The following is a 25,905-nucleotide window of genomic DNA, read 5'->3' as shown; positions in this document are numbered from 1 at the left end:
TGGTGCAATTTGCCAAAAAGAGATTTTCCAGCTGATTACAACCTCTTCTACCTCTTTTTCCTAGAGAAGATTAGCAACCTAAGAGAGAGTTTTGTTTTCCTCAGGTAAATGGTTGAAAATTCTCTTTCACTCTGTCCCTTCTCATGGGAAGTCTACCATGTTCCTTCCCCCTGCTCCAGACCCTTCACCCTTAAATTGGATGTTTGCTGAGTTGAAGGATCTAGTGTTCCCTCACATGCCTCTGGAATGTGTAGAAATATCTTCAGAGTAAGATGTCGAGTGGATCTATGTAGGGGGTCATCAAAAATGAAAAGATGTTAAAGCAATAACACAAATGAGATTTCTTGGGGAACAAGTATCAAAAAAAGTGTGAAAAAATAACTAAAATCTATGGGGTACCTCATTAAGGGGAAGATCTGAAGAGAAAGTGCATCTGAGTGGGAGTACTGGTGTGGAAAGATAACAGAACTGTGTGTCCTATAGACCAAGAGAAGGGCATCTTCCCAAACGTAAATTCGGCATCTTTTGATGCCACACAGAGAGGTTGGGTATGATTTCATAACTTCCAAATTATTTCCATCAAGGGAGGATCATTGAAATGACTTGGGGAAGGAAAATTTTATAGGCTTCATGTTGGTGCCTTGTCAGGATTGGGGTAAATCAAAGAATGGCTGTGAAGTAACTCCACAGGAATCACAAACCATGGAAAGAGAAAAGAAAGATAGTGTGGGGCTTAGGGAGCATGTCATTGGGGACATCTATTTGTTTAAAGAGATCATAAGGGAGAATGATTTAGGACATAGAAACAGGGAGGGAGTATTTGATTGAGGGAATATCTTTACAGGAAACAGGAAGCTATAACGTCTAGTGCACAGAAAAGAAGAGGAGGGAACAGGGTGACTCAGCGGGAGTGTGGGGAGAAAAATAAATCTGGTTTTAACCAGATGGACTTCTATTTCTTTACCCCAATTACTTAAAGAAAATGTTGACAATGAGAAGTGGGTGTGAAGCAGAGCTCATGGGAAAATGGAGGAATGAGATGCCCATGGAGCAACTGGGAAAAGAGAGGACTCCACAAAACCAGAGGATAAGCCAGTGAGGCCTCGGTCAATTTCATCACACCTGGGCTCAGCCCACTAATCTGCAGAGTGGTACGGCTCTTCTCTCTCTTGATCAGAAGTTCTGATTGGCAAAGATAAACTCATGGATTGGCTACTGGTTTTCCAGGCAAATGAAATGACTAGTTTGCAATTATGTCCCCTTCTCCTAATATTAATTGTGAATATCATAGAAAAAGTTCTAAAATTTAGAAAATGGTATAATTATTTACATCTTTTTAAAAATTTATTTTTATGTAATAACAATCAGTGACATATTTTCTTTAAATTCAGAATTGCCTTTTACAATTGTAAAGTTAGGTTTCAGCCTTGTGGAAACCTTAGATTCAAAGATTTTGCTGAAAATGATTGGCAGGTGCTCCTGAACCTAGTTTCCTTCTGGTGATGTGCAGAATGGTCTGTATTCTGAATCTCAGAGCCAGATTGATCAAGTCATTTTTGCCGAACATGATCTTGTAAATTCTTTTAGCACAGGTTTCCAAATTTCTCTGTTGGACTTGAGTCAAAAAACAAAACCAAAATAAATGTTCTTCATATTTAAAGGTTACTAGCTAATGCAACTATTGCCTTTAGAAATGTTTAGTCAGATTATTTTATATTATATGGTAAAACAGATGAGTCTAAGTTTAAAAAGTGTTGTTTGAATTTTCATTGTGATATAGTCAGAAGAAAAGTCAATATTTGTACAACAAACAATAAAATAGAGGCAAATACTAACATATTTCTGCATATTAGCCCTGAAGAAAAAGGAGTAATAAATAGGTTATTCTGACTGTTGTAGACAATGTAACATGAATTTAAGGGTGTAAACTATTTTGGGGAGGAGGATTGACCTATTTTTTTTCTTTTTTTTTTAAATTTAAAAATCATTTAATACACAAAGTGAAAAACTAGAATACAAAAGCATTTCACACTTTTTTTTAAAGCAAATAATACATTCTAAATTACTTAGCAGAAGATAGAGATCCACAATCCTTTATCTGAAACCCTTGGGGACCCAATGTTTCAGAATTATGAAATATTTAGATTTTAGAAAGGAATTCAGTGCATAGAACATATTACATTAACCCTCAGAGTCTTGGCACAATTGCCCCTGCCCTATAATATATATGCAGCAAAATACATGAATATTCACACTTAATGGGATAAATAGATTCAGTATCAGTTCAGATTAGATTTGTAAGCAAATTTTGTCACCAAACTTACAAAAATTCCGTTTTTCAGAACTTTTTGGATTTTGAAATTACAATTACAGATAAGGGAATGTAGACTTTTATAAACCTATATGACAAGATTGTTTAAACAACCCATTTTTACAAATGAAAAAGCATAAGTTTTCAAATACATTATAAATTAACAGGTATCTCTTTGATATTATTAAATGTACATCTTAAATACATATACATATAGCACACAACATGTTTTATGATTCAACTGGTATGAAAGGCACAGATGAACAATCCCTTCTGTAAGAAGGGAACACACAAATGTGTAGTAAAATTAAAGATGGAATTGAGCCAACTCCTTATGCCTGGAAGAGCACTTAATGAGTGCAACACAAGGAGGTAGGGCTTATTCTTCAAGAAGTACAATTTTACTTGTGAGCAGTTTCTTCCACAGAAACATAGGTGAACACTTTTACTTAAAATGCATGTTAAGTGAGGTTTTCTTTTCTATGGTCTTACACCTAAAAATTAAAACTTTAGAAGTATTATTGCCAGTTAAATAAGTAATGTTTTACCAGGTTTGAAGAAGCTCCAATGATGCTCCAAAGTAACTATATTATTAAAACATATTTAAATGTGTCCAGTGACTTTTTAAAAACAACATCCCATTTGGAACTTAACTTTATTCAAAAATCAGTATAGCATGCTTGTAAAATCTTGGTAGTTTCCTATCACAGTCCTTGCTTCCCACTGTTTGGTGTGTGAAGAATGGTTTCATGGAGGAAAAACCAATTTCCAATGTACAGCAACAACTCCATAGCTTTGAGGACAGTGAACAAATGGCAAATCATTCTGTTAGCCAACTCCAATCAAGATTCATCATACTACTGCCCTGTTCCTCATTTGCTTCACAAATAATAGTGCTTAAATGGCCAAAGCAGTTCAAATTTCTTCTATCATTTGTGTCAAAATCTCCCCCATTTTGAGGAGATACCACGCGCAACAGAGATTGTTCAAGTTCTGCTAAAGTCGGCAGCCATGCTGATGCCTGAGGGTTATTGCACCTTCTAGACTGGATCCAACCAGGGAGTGGGCAGAACTCTGTGTACAGACAATTTTAAAGGAGATGCCATATTTTCTTTCTCCCTTTTTTCCAGTATAAACATGACAAGTATTGTCAGCTTCTTTGATGTTACTGAGGGCCACTTCCACTTTGGGAGTAGATCAATAATCTTCTGCTTACTGACCAACAACTTGCTCAGATGACCAAACAGCTCCTTGAGAACATTGTCTTGCCTCTGCACAGTATGCACAATGATGCTTCTCCATCCCTGTGCTATCACTGTAGGAGTGATCTGCAGGTCTGTGCTTTAATGGCTTATATAGATCAATTGCACGTTGTTCCAGAGATTCCATCAAGTCTCCCCGAAGTCTTCCATATGGATTTTTCTGTAGCTCCATGATTTCAGTGTGCAAAGACATAATCTGATCCTCAAGGTATCCAATGTCACCAACCTCAGCATAGGGAATGGCCTTTTCTTCCATTTCTTTTTTTGCTTTTAGCATTTTTTCTGAAGATATCCCATAAGTCATCTGGTCACTATATCTCTCCAAGTCAAGCTGAATGCTTTTGTGAAAAAAACTCCAATTTAGCTTTCAGTTGCTGTGATGCTGAGATCAAAAGTGTTCTTCATTTTTGTCAAGTTAGCATTATATCTAAGAAGACTAAACATTGCCACTCTTTGTCCCTGGAAGAGCCTGCTATAGTCTTCTTTTAGCCCAGACACAGAGTGCACTGCTTCAGTCCATACTTTACATAGCTGTATAATTGGAAGTTGTATTTTACTGTTTTGTATAATATAATTTACACAATCTGATAAACTTCTGGAAGCAAATGACCCTTCATATACAGTTTTACTTTCATCAAACAAATAAACCATATAGCTATCACAGCCTCTAACTCCATCTAGAACACATTGAGAGGCTGGTTTCCGAGGATCCAGAGAAATTGCTGTCTCTGAAAGAAGTTTCTTGAGAACGAGTATTTATCCCAGTTTCATGCTGAATACGATACTGTAGTGAATGAATACTTTCATCAGGTGGTAACAGAAAATAAATGATCTTTGCAGAAGTCATATTTAGGATGTGTACTATCTCCAAATTCAGAATGTGATCCATTAATATAAAGCATCTTGGTTGCTTCAAAGTAAGATCAACAGGTCCCCCTCTCTGCTGTGGGTCCCAATTCAACTTCAACTGTACCAGTTTTCCATGGTTCCACTATTAAACTACAAGGCTATTTGGTTGGGGTAAATGGCAACTAAAGCAAACTTCTCCTGTCATCTCTTCACATGTTAGGTAAATAGCTGCAGATAATGCAAAAAAGGCCTATATCCAGTAATACCTTCAAATACCATGGTCCCAAAGCTCCAATAATCAATGGTGGCTGTGTAAGGTTTATTTTCAAAGAGCTCTAGGACCAGTTACTGCAGCGTTCCCACAAAGATGGACAGAGACTTCCTTGATCAACATCTTTGGCATATCCTAGAGCAATTACTTATACATTATCTTTCCACCAACACCCCGAAGAACTATATTTTCAGGATCTCGATGTATAATTTTGTTTTCACGCAAATATGAAATCCCAGACCCTATATCACTCAGTAAAGAAAGTGTTTGCCTTTCTTTAAGTCTGCAACAATTTTCCGATTTGTTGAGCGGCTTCCGAATATCTCCTCCAGAACAGTGTTCCATTGCTAGAAGAGGCACATCATTTATTAAAATATTCAGTTCCTCAGGAAAGGCCTCCGTCACAGGCCTTCACAACACTGGCATGATTCAACTTCTTCATGACCTGGATTTCGTGCCACCACCATTCTCTGCTTTTGGTACTTAGCTCGAGGCGACAGGAGTTAATTGCCATTTGGGGATCAAGTTCCCTATGCTGGTACAGACAAACATTTCCGAAGCCGCGGGTGCCAAGCCACTCCGCTTCTCCCAGGGTCCGCCAGTGCCCAGCCGCAGCCCCAGGGTCGCTCCACGGAGCCCAAGAGCAAGCGGCCTCAGGCTCCAGCGCTGACCCAAGGCCAGTTCCCCCTGTTTTTCCTAAGTAACATCTATTTGAACCCAGAGACCAATTTTAAAGTTTTGTTACATTGAACCCTAGTTGGGATGAGATTCTTAAAACTCCTGACTGATCATTTTTCTCTCATTTCTCTCCCTGCCTAGAGCTACGCACAAAATTCAATACCTCAGGAAAGTTGTCCTCCCTGTTGGAAGAACAGTTATATTATTCATTGTCCCTCCGACCCACCAGTCCAGACAACAAGTCTCCTAAAGAGTCCTTTTTTTTTTTTTTTTTTTTTTTTTCCCTATGTCTGGTACATCTTTTGGCCTCATGGCCTCTGAGCTGGCCTGTGACTTGTCCCTGACCATCTCTGCCTCTGCTTTCAATGTTCCTAGTCGACTAGCCAGTCGGAGGATTTGCGCTTTTCGTTCAGTTGTTGCATTACCACTTTCTTACAGACATTGGTGGTCTTCACCTGCTTATCCCTGTGGATGAAACAGCACTGCGTGTGTGTGTGTGTGTGTGTGTGTGTGTGTGTGTGTGTGTGTGTGTGTGAGAGAGAGAGAGAGAGAGAGAGAGAGAGAGAGAGAGAGACAGGCAGACAGACTGTGGAAGGGGAGGAAGGGTAGACCAAATAGACTGAGAACTAGTTTTCTGTCTTTTCCCCTCAGGTTCCTGTTTTTCCTTCTCTGCACTCAGTGCTACCTTGCTGCGCTCCAAGACTGAGCAGAGCAGCAGGCTTTGACCCTCACTCACCCATGCTCCCCCAGCTGCTCCAAGGTAAAGACCCACATAGACCCAATACTTGAACCTGTCCGGGGACCAAACCAATCCCAGCACTAACCCTGTGTCCACATAGCCAGAGTTTTCTTTTCCACACATTAAATAATAAGATGTAAGAAGTTTTAAGCTAAACTTTTCTTATTTTGCTACTTTAGTTGAACTACCAGACAATACTTCATGCTTAAGTCATACTAAAGATAGAAGGTCTAGCTGATAGACTTAGGGTCATTTACAACTTGTTTTCAATTGTTCCTGGGAGTTCCAATGTCCCTTATTTTACAAATATTCTCATCAATGTATATAAAACATGAATACAATTTTATGGGTGGTGGTTTGAATTTTGACTCTTACCTTCTATGACTAGTTTAGAAATTGTGTCCAGTATTTCAAAGTTCGGTGAGAAGGAGAGATTTTTCTCTGGGGTCCTGGAGATCACACACCTGTTCCAGGCGCTACATACTTTCCTATTCATAGAGCCAATTGAATTTATAATACTCCCAATTCTTATCCTGCCACAATCTACAATCAACCTCACAGTGACTCTCCATAGTAGGAGAAATTAAGCACACACTAGCCAATGGCGATCTTCAATGTTCTGACACAACTGTTCCTTCTGTGGTTCTATCACATTCCCTGCCTCAGAAGTAGAATGAGGAGAGGTGACACCTCAAGGTTTGCTTTACAATTCTCACTGCCTAGCTTTATCTAAAATATTTGAAAGTCAATGTGTACTACATACATTTAAAATGTTAACAATATATTTTACTTAATCTATCATATCCGAATATTATCATATTAGTAAGTAATCAATACAAAAGTTGTTAATAAAATCTTATATTCCTTTTGACATTTTTGGTAGTGAGTCTTCAAAAATCTGTGTATACTTGTATACTTATGGCATATCACAAAAGACATGAAAAAGGAAGGAATGGAAAATGAATTTTATGTAATGAAACATGTTATTTTTACCTTTATTTTATTACTCATCTTATCACCTATAAATTGAACACCCAAATATAAGTAATAGTCATTGAATTCAGTCAGATTTGGTATTTCACAGACTTTCAATTATATACAAACCATAGTTTTACATATGTTTTATAATTTGGTTGCTGTGAAGATATTTGACATAGGACATTATGAGTCTCTTTTGGTCCACTTGTCCCAAGCCCCACATTTTCCTCCATGATCCTCCTCAACCTTCTTCCCATTTAATGAAGTAGATATTATTGACTAAATAAATTCATATTATATCTTTTATTCTCTATAAGCACTTTTGCACATATTATCAATTTGACATACAACAAACTCCATGAAGTAGGTAATTGCTTACAAGAAAACAGAATGAGAAAGTTTTAAGGATGTGACTGAAGTTTAACAATCAGTAGCCCAGGGCCTCTGGTTCTAAGTTCTCGCTCTTTTACCTTTATTTTATGGCTTCTTTTGTATCATTTTAGACCCAGAGAAATGGGAGTTAGGAAAGCCTTTTAGGTGGAGCAAACAGCATGAGCATAAGAGTAGAAAATAGCAGTTCGGTTTGGCTGAAGTCCATGATCGTTTTGCAACAAAAAATAAAAGAATTTGGGAAAGAACGAGGCTGTGCTGAGGCAGCCTTAGATGTCAGGTTTGGAATTTTGCATTTTATTTTGATGACTATGTACTACAATACCTAGGGAAAGTAATTGAAAGGAGGAAACCTCATTTTTTATTAGTGAAAATGCTATTTATTTGCTCTTCAGATGAAGCTAAGTTTCACCTTAGTAGGAGTAGGAGGAGAGAGAAATAGTTCAATCTGCACCTGCCAATGATAAGCTTTTGCTGCCCACCCCTTCCTGTCATTCTCCAGTGTGGAACGGAAGCACCGAATCCTGACCAGCTGGCCCCTCTGTGTACCACTGCTCAGAAGGTGACAAGGTGACAGAGGATGGATGTGTCAGTTCCAAATTTTATCAATGCTTTTCAGCCACATGCTCAAGCAAGGATGAAGAATTTTAAGTGTAGATTTTTGTTTTTAATTCTCAACACAGCGGTCAGAAAGATCTCTATAGAACGTGTATAAGGTTGTAGCCCTGCCAAAGCTCTCTGTTTTGTTCAGAGTGAAAGCCTAAGTCCTAAAACTACAGAAGTCCCTGTGCAAACTGGCCTTCTGTTGCCCTTCTAGGCTCTCTATTTCATTGCCTTTTACTCAACTCTTCTCTAGCCACACTGGCATCTGCACAATGCTTCCAGCACACTATGCTCACTGCTGCCTTGGGACATTTGCACTTGTTATTCCCTCTGCCTAGAACGCTTTTTCCAGATTCCTATAAAAGCTACTCCCTCACCCTCTTCTGATCCTTATTCAAATACTTCTTCTCAATGAGGCCTCACTACTCACTCTATTTAAATTAAATCCCATGCCAGCATATCCTATCCTCTTTCCCTTTCTTTTTCTGACCCTTTACCTTTTATGTATGTACTTGTTTCCTTGTGCATAATTAAGATTGTGCTCTGCCACTAAGCTGCACCCCAGCCCAACTTTAATCAACCCTCTCTGTATGTATCTATCCATCTTCATTGACTTATTTGAGACAGAGTGTAATGGGTAATTTGAATTGTCAACTTGATTGGATCAAGAGAGGCCAATGATTAAGAGGCTTGTGGGTGTCTAAGAATGATTAGAATGTGGGATAGGAACTGAAGTGGAGACCTCCCTAAGCGTGGGCCACAACGCCCAGTAGGATGGTGGCTTGGATGGAACAAAAGTTGGAAGAACAGGGAAGCAGATGCAGATGCAAGCTTGGCTCTTCTTGAATGGGTTCTTGATTGCTGCTTTGGTCATCTGAGGATATTGGACTCTCGCTTCTTCACTCTTCCAAAAGTGGACTTTGCCAGTGATTCTCCAGGTAGTTTCCAGAAGCCTTGGTCTTGAACTAGGGTAGCACTGTTGATCCCTCTTGGTCTGGAGCTTCTGCCTCTTGGACTGCACAGTTACTGGTTTTTCTAATTCTCCAGGCTACAGACTGCTATTGTGGACTATCCAGCTTCTGGTCATGTAAGTCAATCTAATAAAGGCCCTTTTTATAATCATACTTCCTGTTGATTCTGTTTCTCTAGAGAACCCTGACTAATACACAGAGTCTCTCAATGTCGCACAGGCTAACTTGAACTTGCGATCATCCAACCTCAGTCTCTGAGTTGCTGGGATTACTGATGTGTGCCACCATGCCCAGTTCTATGTATTTGTCTTCAATTTCTTCTTCCACTAGAATGTAAGCTTGTGAGGGAAAGGATTTGATCTGTTTTGCTCAATATTGTATCTACTAAGACCCAGAACAGTGCCTGGCACAATAAAAGAGCTCAATAAATATTTTTTTAAAATGAAATGAATGAAGTATTTTTTTCCCTGATGAATGGGCACATAGCACCTCTTTGAATATTTTGGTTTATTAAAAAGAAGATATTAATCTTATCATTTCATTAAAGCTAAAGGAAATTCATACATGTGAGTATTTTTGCTTTCTGTATTGAATGCTACGCTTTCTTTTCCCAAGGGTTTGTAGTATCACCAGAATTTTATTCAGACTAATGAGAGATGATCTGTTTCTTCTAGGTCATAGAATGGAACACAGCAAAACCCAGAATCTTGCAAAATCTCTATCTGCTGGCTATAAGCCATAATCTGTGATCAGAAATATTATTATTCATTTTGTCTAGTATGTCATTTCCACTCTGTTCATATCTTATGTGTGTGGATGCCCTTTGACTTATAATGAGGTTACATGCCGATAAACCCATTGTAAATTAAAAATATCATGAACCCAAAATGCATTTAATCAATCCACTTAACCTACCAAATAGCTTAGCCTAGTTTAGTCTCCTTGAACATGCTCAGAACACACTCATATTAGCCTACAATTGGAAGAATTAATCTAACCCCAAATCTGTTTTACAATTAACTTTGAATACCTTATGAATATTATCCTGGAAGTGGAAAGTACCTTCTTGAATAAGTATACTTTGGCATCATCAGAACATCAAAAATTGCAAATCAAACCATCATAAATTATACACTATCTATATGCATTTATGATATTTCAAATTGTTATATGGTTACTGACCTGCTAACTTCAAAAATGATTTAAAGCATATATAGTTTTTCTCTATAACCAGTTTTAATTCTTGAAGGCAAAGGACGATATTGTACACAGGAGCTCAATAAATGCAGGTTGAGTTGCTACAGTGATCCCTGTCTTTTAATAATGGGAGTTAAGTGGTACCATAGAAATTATAATCACAACCCAGGATGCTATGGCTCGAATATGTTCTTTAAAGCCCATGTATTGAGAGAGGGGACCTTAAAGGATCATTAAGTTATGAGGACTCTCATTACAGGAGTGGGATAGTTGTCTCGGCAATATGTTCTTGATAAAAAGGTGAGTTTGACCCCCTCCATCTCCTCTCTCCCTTGCTTTCACCCTCTTTTGCCTTTCCACCTTCCACCTTCTTGCTAGAACAATGTAGCACGCAGGTCTTTGCCAGAATCTGCCACCTCGATATTAGACTTTCCAGCCTCCAGATCTATGAGTAAACTTATTGTTTTAAAATGAACTAATTTCCCCAAAAAGCATTTGATAAAATGCAACACCCCTTCATGCTCAAAATACTAGAAAAAATAAGAATAATAGGAACATACCTCAACATTGTAAAGGTTATGTATGCTAAGCCCATGACCAACATCATTCGAAATGGAGAAAAACTGAAAACATTCCCTCTACAAACTGGAACAAGACAGGGATGCCCTCTTTTACCACTTCTATTCAAAATCATCCTTGAAACACTAGCCAGAGTAATTAGACAGACCAAATAAATTAAAGGGTTACAAATAGGAAAAGAAAAACTCAATCACTATTTGCCCACAACATGATTCTATATTTAGAGAATCCAAAAAACTCCAACAGAAAATTTCTAGAACTAACAAATGAATTCAGAAAAGTAGCAGGATATAAAAATACTCATAAATCAAATGTGTTTCTATATATAAGAGATGAATTCTCTGGAAGAGAAATTAGAAATACAACCCCATTCACAAGAGCCTCAAAAAAAAAAAAAAAAAAAAACTTGGGAATCAATCTAACAAAGGAGGTGAAAGATCTTTACAATGAAAACTACAGAACACTAAAAGAAATTAAAGAAAACCTTAGAAGATGGAAAGATGTCCCATGTTCTTGAATCCATAATTAATATTGTCAAAATGGTCATACTACCAAAAGCGCCATACAGATTCAGTGCATTCCTAAGTAAAATTCCAATGACATAACTCAGAGAAATGGAGAAAGCAATTACAAAATTCATTTGGAAGAACAAGAGACCTAGAATAAACAAAGCAATCCTTAGCAAGAAGAGCAAAGCAGGAGGTATCACAGTTATCAGACCTTAAACTATACTACAGAGCAATAGTAACAAAAATGGCATGGTGCTGGCACAAAGATAGACAGGTAGACCAATGGTAGAGAATAGAAGATACAGAGACAAACACCTACATATAGTTACCTCATACTAGACAAAGGTGCTAAAAACATGCAATGGAGAAAAGATAGCCTGTTCAACAAATGGTGCTGAGAAAACTGGAAATCCATATGCAGTAAAATGAAATTAAACCCCTACCTCTCACCCTGTACAAAACTCAACTCAAAATAGATCAAGGATCTAGGAATTAGATCAGAGACCCTGCATCAAATAGAAAAAAAGTAGGCAAAATCTTCATCATGTTGGTTTAGGACCAGACTTCCTTAACAAGACTCCTAGAGTGCAAGAACTCAAAGCAAGAATCAATAAATGGGATGATGGATTAAAACCAAAAAACTTTTTCTCAGCAAAGGAAACAATCAGTAATGTGAAAAGAGAGCCTACATAGTGAGAGAAATCCTTTCCAAATGTACTTCAGATAGAGCACTAATCTCCAAAACTTTTAAAGAATAAAAAATTTTACACCAAAAATACAAAGAACCCAATCAATATATGGGTTAAGGAACTGGGCAGACACTTCACAGAAGACTATACAAATATATTTGATCAACAAATATATGAAAAAGTGTTCAGCATCTCTAGTAATTAGAGAAATGCAAATCAAAATCACCCTAAGATATCATCTCACTCCAATTAGAATGGCTATTATCAAGAGTACAAGCAATAATAGGTATTGGCGAGGGTGTGGGGAAAAAAGTACACTTTTATAGACTTCACCTATCAGCGGGTTAATCCCTGATGGAATTAACTGAATGGTAACTGGAGGCAGGAGGGGTGTGGCTAGAGAAAGTGGTTCATGGGGGTGTGGCTGTGGGTTATGTATTTTGTTTCTGGAGAATGAGTCTGTCTTTCTCTCTCTGTCTTTTTCTCTCTCTCTTCTGATCACCATGTTAGCAGCTTTTCTACCATGATGTTCAGCCTCACCTGGAGCCCTGAGGAATGGAGCCTCTGTATATAGAGTGAGCCCCAAAATAAACATTTCCTCCTCTACGATTGATCTGTTCGGGCCCTTTAGTCACAGCAGTGAAAAAGCCGACTAAAACAGAAATTGGTACCAGAAATGGAGTTGTGGCTGTAATTAACCTGACCATGTGGTTCAGAAGTTTTTGGAGTTTTTTGGAGGAATTTTGAGATTCTTAGTCATGCAAACTGGAAATTCTTTGGATTGTTGTAAGCAGAGCTTAATGACTGATTCTGGTGGGAACTCAGAAGATCAGAATGTCAAAAGGACCATGGACAGTGAAGACAGGGCTCAAGAGGGCTTAGAGGAAAAGGGGGACACTATCAGTAATTGATCTAGAGGCCATTTGTGTTATGTTCTGACTGAGAAGTTATCTTCATCTTGCCTGTGTCCTAAGACTTTCTGTGAGGCTGATTTTAAAAGCAATGGACTTCTTATTCTGGCAGAGAAAATTTCCAGACAGCAGAGCATTTAGGCAGTGGCATGAATATTGCTGGAAACTTTTAGCCAAATTTATTGTGATAATCAGGAGCAGAAAGCAGAGGAGAAAGATTTGAAAAAACGTGGACTTAAAAGATTGGAGTGAAACTAGGACTAAGTTGCAGTGGTTAAAGACTTTACTACCACTAAAGAAATGCTAAAGATTTTGCCTAGAGAGAATAAGAAAGATGGCTTGAGGGCCATCTCAAGCTCAAGGGAGTAACAGTGAAAATTCTCTTTCTTATTCTCTCTATTATTTAAAAAGCCATTTTTCAGATATTCACATGAAGTTGAACATTCTGTTTCTCTATATGGGTATAAAGTTATTACAAGAGTTTGTTAAATCTATAAAGTATGGTTGAAGGCAACTTGAGACTCAGCCAGTTATTTCTCCTCTTTGATAGTGACTATGGGGTTATTAATGATGGCTCATTGTTCTTCCAGGGAAGGCTCTCCTTAAAAAGGGGGAAAACAACAGGAATATTCTTTTTTACACTTCTCAATGGTTTTCAATGTTTTAAGTTTTCTCATTGGAATAAAAAGAAGGAATTTTTAAAGTTACTTTAAAAATCATAAGAACTATAAAATTCCTTGATGAAAAAGGAGTTATTGGATAAAATATTTTGTGTTATTTATAAATCTAAGGTTTTAGTAATTCAACATTTATCAAGAACTTTAAATTGTTCATGCAGAAATACTAGTCTTGATAATCTTGCCAAAGGAAAAATAGTAAATACACTATTTACCTAGATATCTATTTTATAAAACAAAATATAATACCATTAAAATAATGCCACTAAAAGTGATGTTTATAATGACATAGGATAGATAATGTTAAGAGAAAAAAAATCAAATATATAAAGTCATGTTATGTTGTAGAAGCTGTTAAAAAAAAAAAAAAAAAAAAAGAAACAAAAAAAAAATTCCCGTATGTAAGATACAAGAAAACATACCAGAATGCTAATGGGATTATATCTAAGTGTAAGTAGCACTGAATTCTCCCAAATTTTCTATAGATTTTTGTAAACACAAATAAAATTTTAAAATAAGAGACTTAATTATTCCTATTGAAAATAGGGGAAGAAATTTTCCTCTTCTCCTTTGTCTCAGGATATTTCCTTTAGAAAGTTTGTAATTCTAAGTACTTCTCCTCTCTTTGAAGCATGTATAAATCTCAATAGGCCTTTCCTCAGTCCTGAGGGTCTCAGGAACCTGGGAAGCATGGCTTTCAAATGTGCAGATGAAGGGAAGGGCAGCATGGATCTTCAGTTCTTATGTGAGGTCAGGAGCTGGCCTTCAGCTGTCACTTGGCTCCAAGTTGCAAAACTACCTTCTGTCAAAACAATAGGAGTTTGTTTTCTCTCTGGGCAAGGTCAATTTGCCAACACAGATGGTTACTCAATTACCTGGGTAAAGTTAGGATGAACGATGTGTTAAATACTGGTATCCTGCTGTTTTTCCTGAGGAGCAGTTGTTTACTCTGAAAATACATGCAATGCTTGTGTCTGCTTGGCTCTCCTGAGGAGGTGAGGGAATTTTGTCTGCAGTCCTTCAGTGGCTGATCTGTAACGTGCATCACGTTCTGGTTCAATGATAAAAATCACTTTCTCTCTACTACCATTTTGGACAGAATTTTTTAGTTGGGAGAAGATTTTGTTTTGGATTATAATTCAATATTTTCAAAATTATATAAGAAGCTTTAATATGTTTAAATAGAAAATACACTTTTTACATTATTTTTTGTAATGTATTTTTTACATTAGTGTCTAGTTTCCTAACTGATGATGTCTTTATTTTTGTTTATAATCAGTTCATAGTCATTTTATTGGGTTAGTTCACTCAAAGCAATATGCTCCCTTCCACTCCAAATTCTTTTTACCTGGACACTGTTCCATTTTCTTCTGAGCTGCATATGGTAGAATTTTAAACCTGAGAAGTACATCAGCACCATCTTGCTGCAATGAGAAGCTCCACTAGTCTTCCATGGAATTGAACTTAAACATTGAACTTAAACCTTCTCTGATATTCAAAGCAACTATTTTCTTTTCTTTTTCTTTCTTTTTTTTTTTTTTTTTTTTTTTTTTTTTTTTGAGCCTGGGATGCTTTTTTTAAAAAAAATATTTTTATTGTACACAAATGGGATACATACTGTTTCTCTGTTTGTACATGAAGTAAAAGCATACCATTTGTATAGTCATACTTTTACATAGGATAATAGTGTTTGATTCATTCCGTTATTTTTTCCCTTCCCCCCTCCACCTCCCACCCTTCTTTTCCCTCTATACAGTTCCTCTTTCCTCCATTCTTACCTCCTTCCCACCCCCCACTATGTGTCATCATCCACTGATCAGGGAGATCATTCATCCTTTGGATTTTTGAGATTGGCTTATCTCACTTAGCATGATATTCTCCAATTTCATCCATTTGCCTGCAAATGCCATCATTTTATATTCTTTATGGCTGAGTAATATTCCATTATATATATATATATATATATATATATATATATATATATATATACCACAGTTTCTTTATCCATTCATCAATTGAAGGGCATCTAAGTTGGTTCCACAATCTGGCTATGGTGAATTGAGCAGCTATGAACATTGATGTGGCTGCATCTCTGTAGTATGCTGATTTTAAGTTCTTTGGGTATAGGCCAAGGAGTGGGATAGCTGGGTCAAATGGTGGGTCCATTCCAAGTTTTCTAAGGAATCTCCACACTGCTTTCCAGAGAGGCTGCACTAATTTGTGGCCCCAATAGCAGTGTATGAGTGTACCTTTTTCCCCACGTCCTCTCCAACACCTATTGTTGCTTGTATTCTTGATAATCGCCGTTCTAATTGGGGCGAGATGGAATCTTAGGGTGGTTTTGATTTGCATTTCTCTTATTACTAGAGATGTTGAAGATTTTTTCATATATCTGTTGATTGCTTATAGATCTTCTGTGAAGTGTCTGTTCATATCCTTAGCCCATTTGTTGTTGGGTTATTTGTATTCTTGGTGTAGAGTTTTTTGAGTTCTTTATAGATTCTGGAAATTAGTGCTCTATCTGAAGTATGATTGGCAAAGATTTTCTCCCACTCTGTAGGCTCTTTCTTCACATTGCTGATAGTTTCCTTTGCTGAGAGAAAGCTTTTAGTTTGAATCTATCCCAGTTATTGATTCTTGCTTTTATTTCTTGTGCTATGGGAGTCCTGTTGAGGAAGTCTGATCCTAAGCCAACAAGTTGAAGATTTGGACCTACTTTTTCTTCTATAAGATGAAGGGTCTCTGGACTGATTCCAAGGTCCATGATCCATTTTGAGTTGATTTTTGTGCAGGTGAGAGATAGGGGTTTAGTTTCATTCTGTTGCATATGGATTTCCAATTTTCCCAGCACCATTTGTTGAAGAGGCTATCTTTTCTCCATTCAAAGCAACTATTTTCTCATTTGTTCTGGTTAGCCTTTCCTCTGCTTTGTTTTCTGATTTAAACATATTCCTGGGGCTGGGGTTGTGGCTCAGTGATAGAGCTCTTGCCTAGCATTTGTGAGGCACTGGGTTGGATTCTCAGCACCACATAAAGTTAAATGAGTAAAATAAAGGTCTATAAACATCTAAAAATATTTTAAAATATTCCTGTAATTATTTATTTCCTTTATTCTCTGTTTCTTTGATAGCTTTGAGCTGTGCTCTATATTGGGCATGCACAGATTGACCACACAATCTAACATTCAAACTAGGACACTCTGAGAGTGAAAGGTTGGATTAGCAAATACTGAGAAGTCATGAACTAGCCAGGACTGTCCTAAGCACAACTGGATGTATTTGGGGTTGCCAGATAAAATACAGAATGCCTCACACCTCTAATCCCAGAGACTTAGAAGGCTGAGGATGGAGGCTCTCAAGTTTGAGACCAGCCTCCACAATTTAGTGAGGTCCTAAGCAATTTAGCAAGGCCATGTTTCAAAATTAAAAATAAAAAGGGCTGGGAATGCAGTGTTAAAGCACCTTGGATGCCAGATTAAAACTTAGTTTTGGATTAAAGATGATTTTTTCCTCCTCCTTTTTCTTGTTCATTTTTAGTATATGTTTGTTCCATGACAACTGTATTTTAAACCTTAAAGCTTGCAGCTCTGAGAAGAAAGCAGAACAGACTATGCCAAAGTCAAAAGCCTCTGGGATAGAAATGGCCTATGGCTTTATTGGTAATAAATCAATAAAGTAGTTGTGAATCAATTATTAACAAAAAAGATAAGTAAGCAGATAGGTAGGTAGTAGATGAATGCAACATTTGGTACATACTGAAACTTTTTGTTATTGATCTGAAGTTCAACTTTTCCTGAGCATCTGTATTTCTAGTAATATTAGATAAATATTAAATCTAGTAATATTAGATATGTGGTCATTATAAACATCCTTATCAGAACAATTTTCCTGAAGTATGGTAATTTGTTAATCCTGAGTAGGATGAATAATTCAACATCTACAGAATATTATGGAAAATAAGTTAATAGGTTAAATACAACAAAACTAGTCAATAATGCCTGCATAATTTAAGTGAATAGAAATAAATTTATTTATAAGATAAAAAGATTATTTCTTTATTCTTTTGGGGAAAATTTAGTTAATTTTCCAATTAGGACACTGAAGGATAAACATTATTTGAAAGGCTAAACAAAATAAATCATTTTTTTCATATATTTTGAAATTTCTTTTCTCTTTTTCCCATTTATGTTTTCAAAAATATTTTGAGGAAAAATACAAAAATATTTTTGTGTACCAAAGTGATCCTATTGCTTTTTGGCATTCCACAATACACAGCATTTTCTCCTATAGTCAAAAGAACAAGCATCTATTTGCTAGTAATTCCTTTAAAATTCTAAGTTTTCTTTCTTCTTCCCTTGGCTATTATAGTTGAGAAATATAATGAAGACTGTTTGAGTTGGCTGGCTTTGGTAGCTCATTTCCTCCCCCTTTTGTAAGTTTAGTTCTATACTGATCTTTAGTCCGTTTAACAAAAAAATAAGCTGATACAGCTCTGGGGGTCCCCTTGGCCACAAGGCTAGGGTTTTGTTGTTGTTTTGTTTTTTAATTTTTCCTTTTTAGATACACATGACAGTAGAATGTATTTTGTCATATTATACATACATGGAGTATAGCTGATTCTAATTCGGATCCCATTCTTGTGGTTGTGCATGATGTGGAGTTACACTGGTTGTGTATTCATACATGAACAGAGAAAAGTGATGTCTCATTCATTCTACTGTCTTTCCTATTCACATCCCGCACCCTTCCCTTCATTACCCTTTGTCTAATCCACTGAACTTCTACTCTTCCCTATCACCTCACCCCTTATTGTGTGTTAGCATCTGCACATCAGAGAGAACATTTGGCCTTTGGTTTTATTTATTTATTTTATTTTTACAGACTGCATTTTGATTCATTGTACACAAATGGGGTGCATCTTTTGTTTCTAAGGTTGTACACGATGTAGATCCATACCATTTGTGTAATCATACATGAACATAGGGTAATGATGTCTGTCTCATTCCGCCATCTTTCATTCCCTCCTCCCTCTGGCCTGTGGTTTTTTTGAGATTGGTTTATTTCACTCAGTTCCATCCATTTACTGACAAATGCCATAATTTCATTCTTCTTTATGACTGAGTAATACTCCATTGTGTATCCATTCATCTGTTGAAGAGGAGGCTAGGTTTTTAATGTCCTTTTTGGCACCATCAAAGGAAGCCTCCCTTGTTGCATTGTCAAAATAAAGCAGTCCCTCGCCACCCTCTTTCTGTATCTTTCAGTATTGTTTCATGTGTAGAGTGGCAATATGAAGTAAGGTCCTCTCTTTCCATGACAAGTCCTGTCCTCCCTGCCCTGGCATGTCGCTGCAAGATAACACAGGTCAATGGTGTGTGCCTTGTTGTTTCCACTGCCAATGTTTCTCAAGGACACCCACTTCCACCTCTGGTTGTTAATATTTTGGCTTGTGTGTGTCTGTGTATGAGACATACTCTCTGAATTTGGAGAAGTTAATGGTGCTATTGCAGATTTGCCTTTTCACTATGTGTTTAAGGGACCAAAGGGAATTTTTACCCAAATTTCAGACTGAATTCAGAGAATCAAAGCACTTCCCTGTAATCTCTTGCAGGTCATTCTGAAACCCACCCCTTTTGCTGTTTATAAGGTTTCAGACAGTAGAATTTTTTTTTTCTTTCTTTTCTTTTTTCTTTCTTTTTTTTTTTTTTTTTTGTGCTAGGGATTGAACACAGGAGCTGAAACACTGAGATACATTCCAGCCTTTTTATTTTTATTTTGAGACAGGTTTCCACTAAGTTGTTGAGGGCCTAGCTGAGTTGCTGAGGCTAACCTTGAACTTGTGATCCCTATCTCAGCCTCCTGAGTCACTGGGATTACAGGTGTGTGCCACTGCATCTGGTTTGAGACAGAACTTTAAAGAAAAAGAAATATTTAAGGGCTGGGGATATGGCTCAGTTGGTAGAGTGCTTGCCTTGCAAGCACAAGGCCCTGGGTTCAATCTCCAGCACCGCGGGGGGGAAAAAAAAAGTAATCCTTGATGGTTTCTAAAACTATCCTCCACACACCTTTGGAATGAATTGAGTACTTTTATAATGAGAGTCTTATTCCTTGCTCTTTTCTGTCACACAAACAGGTTGCTATCCTGAGTACACAAAACGACCAAACCTCTTTACTCTCTTCTCTAGCAGTTCTGCATTTCTGTGTAGTGCCCTCTGCCAAGTCAAGCTATAAATCTTCTTTGTTGATTTAACTAAAAGCTATAAGCAAATGATTCTGCTATATTTAGGGGATGATTTTTTTTCATCAAAAACATTGAAATAAATAGAACATCACCAACAGATAGCATCATTATCACTCTTCCTGTTGAAGGTATTTTGAATCAAACGTTTAATTTTAGAATAAGTTCCACAGAAACTTTTTGGATTTCCCCTCCTTTGCTTCTGAATTACTTGCTGTGTGTGACCAGGACTGGTAGACTGCAAATTATATTTCCTAGGCTCTGTTGATCCTGGCAAAAGTTCAGAAAGTTAAAGGAATAGAGAGCTTCTGGCTCCTCGTGGTAGCTGTGAGGCTGGAGGTCAGGTAGGTCTGGACTCCATAGTCCAGATGCTGCAGAACTCTTCCATGAGTGACGTTCCTTGCTCAGTGTTCCAGAATAGCCAAGGGCGAAGCATCAGTGAAGTATCAGGCGTGTAGCACCAGGGGTGTTCTCCAAGTCAGGAATGCTAGCAGTTTCGAAGCTCTCGTTCTCACAGCTCTATGCTTCCTCCTTACTCCCTCAACCCTATCATCATTTTGTTCTAGATATTCCAGCACCTTTGTCACCAATTTCCCGTTATTTCCTATTTAAAATTCTAGTGTTGTTTCTGTTCCTCTGACTGGACAGTTCTCTTGACAAAGTACCGGTAAGATGCTACAAGAAATCCTGCACTACGAATAGAATGTATGTCCTTGCTGCCAGAAGAAGAGGAACTTCAAAAATTATGCTCCCTAGAAAACAAGGCCTATGTGTTCAACCCATGGTTGTTTCTTTTGTGGAAAGAATGATGAATTGCTTTCTTGCTTCTGCAATGGAAACCAAAGTGGCATGCCGAATTATTAACTCAACCTAGCTTTTTGGAATATAAATTTTACTAAAGATTTGTTTTTGTAAAGATAATCTTTGTTCATTTAAAATATGATTTTACTAGGTAATTCTACCGAAGATTTAAAGAAAAGTTGATACCAATCCTTCACAGACTCTTCAAAAATTAGGAGGGTGGTGTGCTTCACATCTTGTTCTGCTTCATACTAAAAAAGCAGCACAAAAAAGAAATGTAAGTCCAGAAATTCTCAACAAAATGCTAGCAGATGGAAGTTAGCAATATATAAAAAGATTACATGTTGTTATGGTTTGGATGTGAGGTGTGCCCCATAAGCTCATGTGTGAGACAATACAAGAAGGTTTAGAAGAAAATGATTGGGTTATGAGAACCTTAACCCAGTCAGTGAAGTTAATCCCCCATGGGATTAACTGAGTGATAACTGAAGGTGGGGAGGGTGTGGCTGGAAGATGTGGGCACTGGGGGCATGCCTTTGGGATATATATTTTGTATCTGGTGAATGAAATCTGTCTCTGTTTCCTGTTCATCATGTAAGCTGCTTCCCTCTGCCATACTCTTCACCCATGATGTTCAGCCTCATCTTGAGCCCTGAGGAATGGAGCTGGCTGTATATGGACTGAGAGTCCTCTGAAATTGTGAGCCCAAAATAAGCTACCACCTCTAAAGTTGTTTTCGTCAGGTCTTCTAGTCACAGCAACTAAAAAGTTAACTAAAACACATGCTCAGGTGGTATTTATCACAAGTAGTCTGGTTGAGTATCTGATGGATGCAGAGAAAAAAAAAAAAGCGGCATTTGGCAAAATCCAATCCCGTTTCATGATAAACATACTCAACTAACTAGGAATAAATGAAAACTTTTTTCAAACTGATAAAGGAGGTTCATGAAAAACCTGGAGGTAACATCACTCTTAATGGGGAAAGACTGAATTCTTCCCCCTAAAATTAGGAATAAGATAGGGAATTGACTCTTGTCATGCCTATTCAACTCTGTACTGGATGTTTTAACCAGGCCAATTAATTCAGAAAAAGATAATATCCTGACTCACAAGACAACTCCAAATGAATTTAAAGCAATTGACACCATATTGGAGGATTATGCTCTCTGATTATAATGGAATCAAAGAAAAAAATCAATATAAGAGGAAAATCTACAACCCTTTGGAAATCAAATAACTCCTAAGTAATCAATGTCTCAGAGAAAATCATTTAAAGAGAGCTAAACCAAAATGAATATACAACATGCAGAATTTTGTGAAATGCAGTTAACAGTGTTAAGAGGGAGATTTTAAACATGAAATACTTACCTTAGGAAAGGACCCAATTCTCAGATTAATTCTCTTAAATTCCTGCCTAAAGTAACAGGAAAAAAAAAATTAGGAAAACAGACCCAAAACACAAAGAAGAAAGAAAACAATGAAGATCAGAGCAGATACCAACAGCAATGAAAATAGAAACTTGATAGAAACACAACCCAATCTTTATTGAAATAACCAATATGTGATACACCTCTAGCAAAACTGACAAGTATAAAAAAGGAAAGAAGACACAAATTAGCAATGTAAAAATTAAAATAGGCAATATTCCTACAGATTCTTCAATTACTAAAAGGATATTAAAGGAACATTACAAACAGTATTGCATGCACAAATTTAACAATTTAGATTAAATGAACCTAATCCCCTGAAAAGCATAAAATAACAAATTTACCCAATATGTATTAGGTGATCATTTGACCCAACAACTCCAAGAGACATTGAATCCCTAGCTTAACATCTTAAAACAAGATTATCTCCAGGTTTGGGTGATTTCACTGGCGAATTCTACCAAATATTTAAAGAAAAATTAATGCTGATCCCATTCCATATAATCTCTCTGAGAAAACGGGTGAGGAGAAAACACTTTTCAATTATGAGATCAGGAGAATGCTAAAGCCAAAACCATACAGAAAGCACAAAAAGAAAAGAACTGACCAATATCTCCCATGAATTTATACACAAATATCTTCAACAAAAAACTAGCACACTGAATGCACACCCATATGCCCCCCGAACCATGAAGAAGTGACAGTTCATTACTGAAATGTAACCAATGTCATCTTTGAGGTAAAAACAAAAGACCCAACATTTCATTTGATATCACTGGGGTCCCAAAAAATAAGGAGTAGTTACTAATGATCATTTAAAGAGATAATGGCTCAAAAATTTCTCAAATTGATGCAAGATATAGACTGACTGTTTCACAAAACTAAGTGAAACTCAAAACAGGGTAAACACAAAGAATTCAGTGCCAATATACATCATAATCGAAATTCAGAGTTTAAGAGAAAGCAGAAAGTTCTGGAAGATGCTGTAGTGACACACTCCATTATCTATAGAGGAAAATGGTGAAAGTGAATTTTTCTTTTTTTCTGTCTTTTATGTTTGTTTGTTTTCTGTTTTTTGTTTTTTTACTTGAGACCATGGACACCAGAAGGAAGTGACAGTACTTTATTTAAGTGTCCATCTCAGTGAAAATGTGTTTGGGGAGGAAGAAGAAGCAAGGTTTTCAGAGGAAGGAAAACTAAGACTTTCTTGCCAGAAGAACTGCCCTTAAAACTGGCTAAAAGATGTTTTCTAAACAAAGGAAACACTAATAGGAGGCTGAGATGTCCAGAAGGAGTTCAAAGGGGCAGTACATAAAAACCGAGGTAGAAGTAATAGACTGATTCTTTTGAGTTTTTAAACTATTTGAAGTTGAAACTAAAATAATAACATTATCTGATGTGGTGCCTAAAACATTCAGGAAATATTTAACATTTATATTTAAAAGTGAGATGAATAAATGGATCAAAACAAATCTAAGTTTTTTTTATACTTCATTCAACTTGGTGCAATGTTAACACTGATACTGACACACTGTGATATGCAGTGTAGGAACATAGTAGTACTTAGAGAAAATATTAAAAACTATAAAAAGATATATTTAACCCAGGTAGAATTCTAAAATGTATCTAAACAACCCACAAGAGGATAAGAAATGGGAAAAATAGAAATGAGAATAGGAAAAAAAAGCAAATCAAATAAATAAATAAACCTCACCCTAAATTGTGTGTATACACACACACACACACACACACACAATTAGTCTGGGAGCAGAGCAATGGCACATTCTTGTAATCCCAGCAACTCTGGAGACTGAGGCAGGAAGATCACAAATTCTGAGCCATCCTCAACAACTCAGTGAGACCCTGAGCAACTTAGATACATTCCATCTTAAAATAAAAAGTAAAAAGGGGCGGAGCGAGCAGGCGGCTGAGTCAGGCTGCCTACAACGCAGAGGTAAGCTTGGGCAGATAACCCGCCCAGCCAGCAGACCAAGGACAGACATCATAACTGAGCAACCCCACCTGACCCCTGCACCAGGTCTGTGCCATCACTGGTCGGTCGAAGTTGTGGAGTGAGCTGATAGGCGAATCAGGCTGCTTGCATCACGGAGGTAGCAGGTGGGCACCGAACCTACCTGCCTTGCGGAGTGGGGCAGCAGGTAGCTAACACGCCCAGACACCAGGTCAAATACAGATGCCACCACTGAACAACCCCACCCGACCACCAGGCTGAGGTTTGTCGCCATCACGGAGTTAGCCAGAGGCTTCTTTATAGGCTGGTGCAGGCATTTTTAATTACTCCTGAGGGTGTGGCCTTCATCATTGGAAGGGCAACTCCCTTCCTGAGACACCTACAGGAGGTTAGAAGACCTTTGACAAGACCCAGGAGCCAAGAAGAGGAGGTATTGAGAGACTCGGGACCAACTCAGAGCCACCAGGAAATAATCCCACCTGAAGGCCACCACCCCTAGAGGCCAGCTTCCTAGTGGAGCAATGCATTATCAAGTTCCTCCAAGACTCCAGGCTACTGAAGGCTAAGAGGTGAGTTATTGGAAATCTACAGGGACAATATTAGTCAATAGAGGAAATCTGCAATATCCCAGAGTTTCACTACTAGAGAGGGAGATACCTGAACAATATGAGAAAACAAAGAAAGAAAATGTCCCAAACAACCTAGATGGTATAGCAATAATATCCAATGACAGCATGGCAGAAGAAATGTCAGAAAGGGAGTTCAGAATGTACAGAATCAAAATGATCAGGAAGCAAATGAGGAGATGAAAGAGCAAATGCAGGCATTGAATGATAGCACCAATCGACAGTTAAAAGAGCAAATACGGGAAGCAAAAGATCATTTCAATAAAGAGTTAGAGATATTGAAAAAAAAACCCAGAAATCCTTGAAATGAAGGAAACAATAAGCCAAATTAAAAACTCCATAGAAAGCATAACCAATAGGTTAGAACACCTGGAAGACAGAACCTCGGATATTGAAGACAAAATATGTAATCTTGAAAACAAAGTTGACAAACAGAAAAGATGGTAAGAAATCATGAACAGAATCTCCAAGATCTATGGGATATCATGAAAAGGCCAAATTTAAGAATTATTGGATTTGAGGAAGGCTTAGAGAAACAGACCAAAGGAATGAACAATCTATTCAATGAAATAATATCAGAAAATTTCCCAAACCTGAAGAATGAAGTAGAAAATCAAGTACAAGAGGCTTATAGGACTCCAAATACACAAAATTACAATAGACCCACACCAAGGCACATTATAATGAAAATACCTAACATACAAAATAAAGACAGAATTTTAAAGGCTGTGAGAGAAAAGAATTAAATTACATTCAGGGGAAAATCAATATGGATATCAGCAGATTTTTCAATCCAGACCCTAAAAGCTAGAAGGGCCTGGAACAACATTTTTCAAGCTCTGAAAGAAAATGGATGCCAACCAAGAATCTTATACCCACCAAAACTTACCTTCAGATTTGACGATGAAATAAAATCCTTCCGTGATAAACAAAAGCTAAGAGAATTTATAAAAAGAAAGCCAGCATTACAGAATATTCTCAGCAAAATATTCCATGATGAAGAGATGAAAAACAACCATGTAAATCAGCAAAGGAAGGAACTACCCTAAAGGAACAACCAAATAAAGGAGAAATCAAGTTGTGTCAAAAAAAAAAAAAAAAAAGAGCCAAATGACTAGGAATACAAATCATATCTCAATAATAACCCTGAATGTTAATGGCCTGAACTCATCAATCAAAAGATGTAGACTGGTAGATTGGATTAAAAAGAAAGATCCAAAAATTTGCT

General features: G+C 37.2%; 1 pseudogene across 1 annotated transcript; it reads right to left on the bottom strand.

Moving 5' to 3' along the window:
* Nucleotides 1–1,822: 1,822 nt before the first annotated feature.
* LOC306665705 (inhibitor of nuclear factor kappa-B kinase subunit alpha-like) lies at nucleotides 1,823–24,325 on the bottom strand (annotated as a pseudogene). Its single transcript has 4 exons — nucleotides 24,132–24,325; nucleotides 22,021–22,066; nucleotides 20,814–20,903; nucleotides 1,823–5,389 (listed from the first exon to the last, which is right to left on the bottom strand). The product of its transcript is annotated as an inhibitor of nuclear factor kappa-B kinase subunit alpha-like (transcript).
* Nucleotides 24,326–25,905: the final 1,580 nt, after the last annotated feature.

The sequence above is a fragment of the Sciurus vulgaris genome (assembly GCF_902686455.1).
Source record: "Sciurus vulgaris genome assembly, chromosome: 7".
NCBI lineage: Eukaryota > Metazoa > Chordata > Mammalia > Rodentia > Sciuridae > Sciurus > Sciurus vulgaris.
The sequence above is the reverse complement of the archived record's forward strand: the minus strand, read 5'-3'. Positions and strand labels throughout refer to the sequence as shown.